Source organism: Coregonus lavaretus, assembly GCF_964263955.1.
Source record: "Coregonus lavaretus genome assembly, chromosome: 15".
Taxonomy (NCBI): Eukaryota; Metazoa; Chordata; class Actinopteri; order Salmoniformes; family Salmonidae; genus Coregonus; species Coregonus lavaretus.
In genome coordinates this window covers 41,691,090-41,700,196 of record NC_140002.1, presented here as the reverse complement: position 1 = coordinate 41,700,196, position 9,107 = coordinate 41,691,090, and positions in this window count along the sequence as shown.

The window sequence follows — 9,107 nt, the reverse complement described above, 5'->3', positions numbered from 1 at the left end:
TATAAAACAAAAATCCAGAAGATCACATTGTATGATTTTTAAGTAATTCATTTGCATTTTATTGCATGACATAAGTATTTGATCACCTACCAACCAGTAAGAATTCCAGCTCTCACAGACCTGTTAGTTTTTCTTTAAGAAGCCCTCCTGTTCTCCACTCATTACCTGTATTAACTGCACCTGTTTGAACTCGTTACCTGTATAAAAGACACCTGTCCACACACTCAATCAAACAGACTCCAACCTCTCCACAATAGCCAAGACTAGAGAGCTGTGTAAGGACATCAGGGTTAAAATTGTAGACCTGCACAAGGATGGGATGGGCTACAGGACAATAGGGAAGCAGCTTGGTGAGAAGGCAACAACTGTTGGCGCAATTATTAGAAAATGGAAGAAGTTCAAGATGACGGTCAATCACCCTCGGTCTGGGGCTCCATGCAAGATCTCACCTCGTGGGGCATCAATGATCATGAGGAAGGTGAGGGATCAGCCCAGAACTACACGGCAGGACCTGGTCAATGACCTGAAGAGAGCTGGGACCACAGTCTCAAAGAAAACCATCAGTAACACACTACGGCGTCATGGATTAAAATCCTGCAGCGCACGCATGGTCCCCCTGCTCAAGCCAGCGCATGTCCAGGCCCATCTGAAGTTTGCCAATGACCATCTGGATCATCCAGAGGAGGAATGGGAGAAGGTCATGTGGTCTGATGAGACAAAAATAGAGCTTTTTGGTCTAAACTCCACTCGCCGTGTTTGGAGGAAGAAGAAGGATGACTACAACCCCAAGAACACCATCCCAACCGTGAAGCATGGAGGTGGAAACATCATTCTTTGGGGATGCTTTTCTGCAAAAGGGACAGGACGACTGCACCGTATTGCGGGGAGGATGGATGGGGTCATGTATCGCCAGATCTTGGCCAACAACCTCCTTCCCTCAGTAAGAGCATTGAAGATGGGTCGTGGCTGGGTCTTCCAGCATGACAACGACCGAAAACACACAGCCAGGGCAACTAAGGAGTGGCTCCGTAAGAAGCATCTCAAGGTCCTGGAGTGGCCTAGCCAGTCTCCAGACCTGAACCCAATAGAACATACTTGGAGGAAGCTGAAAGTCTGTATTGCCCAGCGACAACCCCGAAACCTGAAGGATCTGGAGAAGGTCTGTATGGAGGAGTGGGCCAAAATCCCTGCTGCAGTGTGTGCAAACCTGGTCAAGACCTACAGGAAACGTATGATCTCTGTAATTGCAAACAAAGGTTTCTGTACCAAATATTAAGTTCTGCTTTTCTGATGTATCAAATACTTATGTCATGCAATAAAATGCAAATGAATTAATTAAAAATCATACAATGTGATTTTCTGGATTTTTGTTTTAGATTCCGTCTCTCACAGTTGAAGTGTACCTATGATAACAATTACAGACCTCTACATGCTTTGTAAGTAGGAAAACCTGCAAAATCGGCAGTGTGTCAAATACTTGTTCTCCCCACTGTATATGTGTATTAAAGTGTTTAAAAACATATATTCTTATTTACAATAAAAGTGACTCCAAAATTATACAATACATTATCTACAATAAATTTATATTGGGCACAAATCTGAAACAACCAAAGCAAATGGAAAATGCATCCAACAAGTTTGTCGAGTCGCAAGCTTGATGTAATCATTGCGTGCAAGGAATATGGGACCAAATACTAAACTTGACTACTTTAATACACAAGTGAATTTGTGCCAATACTTTTGGTCTCCTAAAATGGGGTGACTATGTACAAAAAGTGCTGTAATTTCTCAACGGTTCACCTGATATGGATGAAAATACACTCAAATTAAAGCTGAGAGTCTGCACTTTAACTTCATAGTCATTGTACCATTTCAAATACAAAGTGCTGAAGTACAGAGACAAAACAACAAAACATTTGTGACTGTCCCAATACTTTTGGAACTCACTGTAGATTGACGTATCAATTTTTCCTGTAAATGAGGCTTCAGCTTGCAAGCATTGTCATAATGAAGAAACATTGTGATGTTTAGTCATTGTTTTTAGGTCCCCCAGCAGGAACACAGCATTTGCAAGCCTGGAATGACAGTTCAACATCAGTCATCGTAGCCAATGTTATATACACTGCTCAAAAAAATAAAGGGAACACTTAAACAACACAATGTAACTCCAAGTCAATCACACTTCTGTGAAATCAAACTGTCCACTTAGGAAGCAACACTGATTGACAATACATTTCACATGCTTTTGTGCAAATGGAATAGACAACAGGTGGAAATTATAGGCAATTAGCAAGACACCCCCAATAAAGCACTGGTTCTGCAGGTGGTGACCACAGACCACTTCTCAGTTCCAATGCTTCCTGGCTGATGTTTTGGTCACTTTTGAATGCTGGCAGTGCTTTCACTCTAGTGGTAGCATGAAACGGAGTCTACAACCCACACAATTGGCTCAGGTAGTGCAGCTCATCCAGGATGGCACATCAATGCGAGCTGTGGCAAGAAGGTTTGCTGTGTCTGTCAGCGTAGTGTCCAGAGCATTGAGGCGCTACCAGGAGACAGGCCAGTACATCAGGAGACGTGGAGGAGGCCGTAGGAGGGCAACAACCCAGCAGCAGGACCGCTACCTCCGCCTTTGTGCAAGGAGGAGCAGGAGGAGCACTGCCAGAGCCCTGCAAAATGACCTCCAGCAGGCCACAAATGTGCATGTGTCTGCTCAAACGGTCAGAAACAGACTCCATGAGGGTGGTATGAGGGCCCGACGTCCACAGGTGGGGGTTGTGCTTACAGCCCAACACCGTGCAGGACGTTTGGCATTTGCCAGAGAACACCAAGATTAGCAAATTCGCCACTGGCGCCCTGTGCTCTTCACAGATGAAAGCAGGTTCACACTGAGCACGTGACAGACGTGACAGAGTCTGGAGACGCTGTGGAGAACGCTCTGCTGCCTGCAACATCCTCCAGCATGACCGGTTTGGCGGTGGGTCAGTCATGGTGTGGGGCGGCATTTCTTTGTGGGGCCGCACAGCCCTCCATGTGCTCGCCAGAGGTAGCCTGACTGCCATTACGTACCGAGATGAGATCCTCAGACTCCTTGTGAGACCATATGCTGGTGCGGTTGGCCCTGGATTCCTCCTAATGCAAGACAATGCTAGACCTCATGTGGCTGGAGTGTGTCAGCAGTTCCTGCAAGAGGAAGGCATTGATGCTATGGACTGGCCTGCCCGTTCCCCAGACCTGAATCCAATTGAGCACATCTGGGACATCATGTCTCGCTCCATCCACCAACGCCATGTTGCACCACAGACTGTCCAGGAGTTGGCGGATGCTTTAGTCCAGGTCTGGGAGGAGATCCCTCAGGAGACCATCCGCCACCTCATCAGGAGCATGCCCAGGCATTGTAGGGAGGTCATACAGGCACGTGGAGGCCACACACACTACTGAGCCTCATTTTGACTTGTTTTAAGGACATTACATCAAAGTTGGATCAGCCTGTAGTGTGGTTTTCCACTTTAATTTTGAGTGTGACTCCAAATCCAGACCTCCATGGGTTGATACATTTGATTTCCATTGATAATTTTTGTGTGATTTTGTTGTCAGCACATTCAACTATGTAAAGAAAAAATTATTTAATAAGATTATTTAATTCATTCAGATCTAGGATGTGTTATTTTAGTGTTCCCTTAATTTTTTTTAGCAGTGTATAACTAAAATGGCCTGCACGCCATTCCAAACACACAAGTTAAGTCCAGTTACTGAGTTTGGACCACAGCGCATCCCCAGCATGGAACATCTGGCACCCCTGTAAAATGAAGTGAATACGCATGAGTGAAAAGTCCTCCATATTCACAAAAGTGTTTAAGGACAGGATGGTCCAATGCTACAGTCCCATCATCAAGGATAAATGGCTTTTCCTTAATTCAATCAAATCGTTTTACTTCTCCAGCATAAGCCAGCTGTTGGTTATACACAAAAACAGATGTCACACAGAAGTAGGTCAGTGAAACAAACAGATTATGAGATACATCCCATTGTTCAAAATTCAGTATACCTCAGTTGGTGCCTGGTGCTCCTCCTACAAAGCAGTTGACTTTGTCCTGGTCACAAAAGAACCGCCCACATGTTTGGGAACCTCAATGCTGGTCCCAGACAATCTTTTCCTGGCGAGCCCAACAGCTGCAATAATTTGATGACCGTTTTCCTTTCAAACAAAAATGCAAATAATTAATTATACAAAATAATGTGTGATACAGTGTCTGGCAATCCAGTACATGACCTGTTTCCGCCTCCCAGGTCATGGACGAGGGGTTGGATTTTTGAGCGGCTTGTATTGAAGCATAAAATTACAACTGTTTGGCAAGGCAATGATATAAGATAGATAAAAAAGCCAACAAACTACTTTGAGGGAAAATGACTACGACTTACTATGACTGTGATATGTGGTTGTCTCACCTGGCTATCTTAAAGGGACATCATCAGTGTGCATCGTGTGATTTTGACCAATTGTGAGTAGGCATTGCCTACTAATTGGTTGATGATGTCATTGGAAAAGCTTATCTTTATATTTTTAACTACAAAACATAGAAACACATCATTTTCACATACGCTGATGTTGGGGTGGTGCTGGAGATGATGAATATGAAGTAGACCTTTTTTGAAATGTCCATTTAAGATGAAAGCACTAATTGTAAGTCGCACTGGATGAGAGACTGTCGCTAAATGACTAAATATTTTCCCTTATCAATTGTGAACAACATTGAATTCATAATATTTTAGGACAAATAAGAATCTTAGCTTACTGAGACTTTATACACTGACTGTACAAAACATTAGGAACACCTGCTCTTTCCATGACATCAACTGACCAGGTGAAAGCTATGATCCCTTATTGATGTCACTTGTTCAATCCACTTCAATCAGTGTAGATGAAGGGGAGCAGACAGGTTAAAGAGGATGCAATTGTGATTCTCCCTTTATTCCATCAGAGGTCTGTGGTACCAACTTCCTGACAGTCTCTCGTTCAAACTGCAAGTGTTTGAACTCCTCAAATGAATCATTTGTGAGCTTCCTGTAGAGCTCAACTGTCTGGAGAATGAAAAACTACTCCTCATAGAAAACACTTACATTGTATATGGTTTGATTTCCAATTTAAAATACAAGAACTGCCTTCCAGCATGAATTGGCTTTGTGGAAAGCTACGGTAATCCCCCTGAAAGACACCCCACACTCCATCTGCAGGGCTGCAAACTGGCGCAGGAGGTCCACTGAAACTTCCGTTTGCAGCTGATGGGGGGTGGCAGGCCAGAGTCTGTGGCGGATCAGGGTGACAGGTTCCAGCTCAAAGCTGCAGAACTGCAGCCCGACGTCCTGAGCTCTTCCTGAAATGAGGACATTCCATTTCTTATCTTGCATTGCTAAACAATACATCCAATGTTAGTGAGATGCATGTCTCATCATAACAAAGTGAACAGGTTTACAGTAAACTAGATCAAATGAAATCAAAATCAAAAGTTGTCATTTGTGCAGGAATACAGTGTAGTGTGCAATAAGAAATAAGTAGATAACTACACTATATTAAGTACAGTGCAGTAAGTACCATAGCAGCATAGAGTCATGTGTAATCTATTCAACAGTCTAAACGCAAATGTATGCTTGATCTGAAAATGTGATCGGAGGCTACGTATGGAGGGTGTGACACAGTTGCAGAGCCTCCGGAGGCGTGCAGAGGCCAAATCATGCTCCATACCGCATTGGCGTGTGACTCTCAAATTTTGCAACAATGCAGAGGGCGCCGTATAGTTCCGCATTGACATGATTGGTTGACGGTAGGATGGGGCGGTACGTCTTGTATAAACACAAACTCACTTCCTTGACAACTTCCTTCACAATAGCTCTGCTAAGCGCAAGAAGTATGAAAGCCCTGACGTCTGTAGAGGCTGCATCGCAGTAAATGCTGTACGGCCACTTCAGACGTCCGATTGACCATGTAGAACCTTTCATGGCTTGACAGTAGAAACTGTCTCTGAGCATGGTGGTGCTACAGTTGAGTCTCCTATAAAGGAGCAGGCATCTTATGCCGCGTTCACATCATGTCCGGAACTCATAAATACGACCTTCCTACTGGGAAAAATGCATGTGAACACCCCAACTCGTAATTACAACTAGGAAACTCGGGTATGATCTCTGGACCCACATTCTGAACTCTGACGTTACGCACCACTGCAAATGGCAACAAACATGGCCGCGATTTCGGCTGTCAATGGTGAGAATGGTGCTTGTATTCCTTCCGAGCACTCCAAGTTGTTCCTCAGATCAATCCGACATGACGTGAACGCGGCATTAGTTTCCAATTGTAATATAAGGCCTACTTCTAAAGCCAGGCGGACACTACACATTTCTAACCCGATCTATGGGCTCTTGATCAGCTCCTGGCGTATTTCAGAGGAAGTCAGAGGAAATTGGAGCAAACCCGGAGTAAAATGCAACGCCGCAGCTCGTAAAGTGTAAGCACATACTGATTTTCGGTTGATGGCTTTCAAGGGCACTTGCGGTGTCCTGATCATTTTCAAACAGGTTGACTAGAGTCAGTTCCACCTCACAGCTGCAGAACTGCAGCCACCCTAATCTAGCACACCTGATTCTAATAATTAGCTGGTTGATAAGCTGAATCAGGTTAGTTACAACTGGGGTTGGAGCGAAGACCTACAGAAGGGTACCGCTCCAGGAACAAGTTTGGAGAGCCCTGTCCTAGAGAGTAGTGACAACTGTTACTGAGTGGACTATAGAGTACCACAGTATGAGTCATAATACCCATAAAACCTAGAGGTCAAACAGGGAAATGGTTCCAATAATCGTTTTTCCACCATTCATTTTTCCCATAGGGGATTTTAGAAACACTTAAAATAAGGGCAGTGTTTCGTGTAGGCTTACCCTAGCGTGACGTTTTGATAACTGTGTAAATCTCTCTAGGACAAGCTGACTTATCAATATATTCGCCTGTATTTACCCCCCCCCCCCCCCCCAAATGAAATGCTAATTAGCTGCTAATTTGGCTATCATAAAGAACTACAAATGCCGTGATGATCTGGAAGAGACTGCTGAATCGAGGCAAAGGTAAGAATCTCTGGATTACCTATCTAATGTTAGCTAAATGTAGTAATGAATAAATAGGATACATTTCTTTAAATGGACAATGAACTGTCTTGTGCAAGTTTTAAATGGACACAATACCTGTTAGCAAAGGTATCAGCTAGAGATGATATGCAGGAGCTTGCAGGAATTTGTAGTTTTGCATGATGTCTACTTTGATACCAATTAGCATTTTTGAATCTGAGAGTAAATAGAGCCGAATATATTGATAAAAGTCACCTTGTCCGAGAGAGATTTACATGGTTATCAAAACGTCAGGCCAGGGTAAGCCTACATGAAACACAGCCCTTATTTTAAAGCTACAACATGTAACTTTTTGGGCGACCCCACCAAATTCACATAGAAATGTGAGTTATAGATCTTTCATTCCTGTTGAAAGCAAGTCTAAGAAGCGGTAGATCCGTTCTGTGTGTGCTATTTCTATGCTTCCCGTTTTGAAGTTTCGTTTTTGCGTCTTTTACTTTCGTTTTTTTACACCAGCTTCAAACAGCTGAATAAACAATCTTTTTGGTTATGGAAAATATATTTCACAGCAGTTTAGATTGTGTGACAAAACAAGCAGTCATTGTACAAACTGAAATTAGACGAACTATTAGAATTTTAGCAACCAGGAAATGGTGGAGCGATTTCTGCATAGTGCATCTTTAAGTGTCTCTAAAATCCCCTATGGGAAAAATGAATGGTGGAAAAACGATTGGAACGATTTCCTTGTTTGACAGCTGGGTTTTATGAAACCTCCACTGTAGAACTCGATTCTGGTTAAATTAAGTTGAACAGAATTGAAATGAGCAACTTTTTCACAGATCCAAGTTGATGGCAGGGGTGTACGCGCTTTCACAACTCTAGTCAGGTCTCTGTAAACCAGCGTGGCTTGTTTTCTTCTAAAAGAGGGCATCTGTAAAGGAAAAACAAGACAATGACAACTAAATTTGACTTATTCTTAATGCAGATAATATTAATTACATTTAAATTAACTGATACATAGGACACAATTATCCATCATAATGCGTGACTAGCGGAGGTACATTGCTTACACTCTCAAATGTTTTCTTATAGGGAATCTGTTATGGGTAGATGGTTGTGCTTCACATAGACATAAGTAGTCTGATATGGCTTCAGAGACAGGTGATGACATCTTTGGCCTTCAAGTATTGGACAGGAATATATTAGGCAATGGCTTTGTTTGTGTTCCTTTCATCTGAACTGTCATTTAATTTGATTGGTGTAAACAAGGGATGGGGGATTTTCCACCATAATGCGCATACCAGTCATTTTATTTAAGATTAATTAAGATGAGTGCTCAAGAGACATAAGCTGCATCCTGATTCAGAAGTGTGCATATGCACACTCCTTGTCATGGATTTAAAAAGTATAGAAATGGTGTAAGCGTTGACTAGAGTGAGTTTAAATCCATGGGAGAAGGTGTACTAGTGCACACTTTGGGAGAAGCATGGATAATTAAGATGCAGCCAGAGAATGGAGAAAGACAGAGAAAGAGAAATGAGATGCTGCCTAGCACCCAAAACAGGAAATGACAAAATGCCAAAAATATCGACTGACTAGTTCTGTATGGGATGACCTGAAGAGATACTTTGAGGCAAGCTCACTGTGTTGATGCTTTGCCTCCAGTCATTGCTGACGTCCCTACTAGAGGTCTCCACGGACCCCGATGGGGCTTTCCCACCCAGACCCGACTAATTTTTAAAATATAGAGGCCTGTTCCAAACGGATCCAAGAACCACTAGACCCGTTCCGTATAGAGCGAGTGACACAGTGAGCAGGGAGGAAAGGGGATGAACAGGGAGGAGGGAGAGACGGCAAACAACCAAGCCGACTCGCGCTATAGTAGACTGTCTGCAATAGTACCTTTCGAGTGCATCAAACCAGGAGAAGCTAGTCAGCGTTAGGTAGCTAGGGTAATTGAGGTTGCAGTGCATGCGCTTTCTCATCCTACAGTTTCA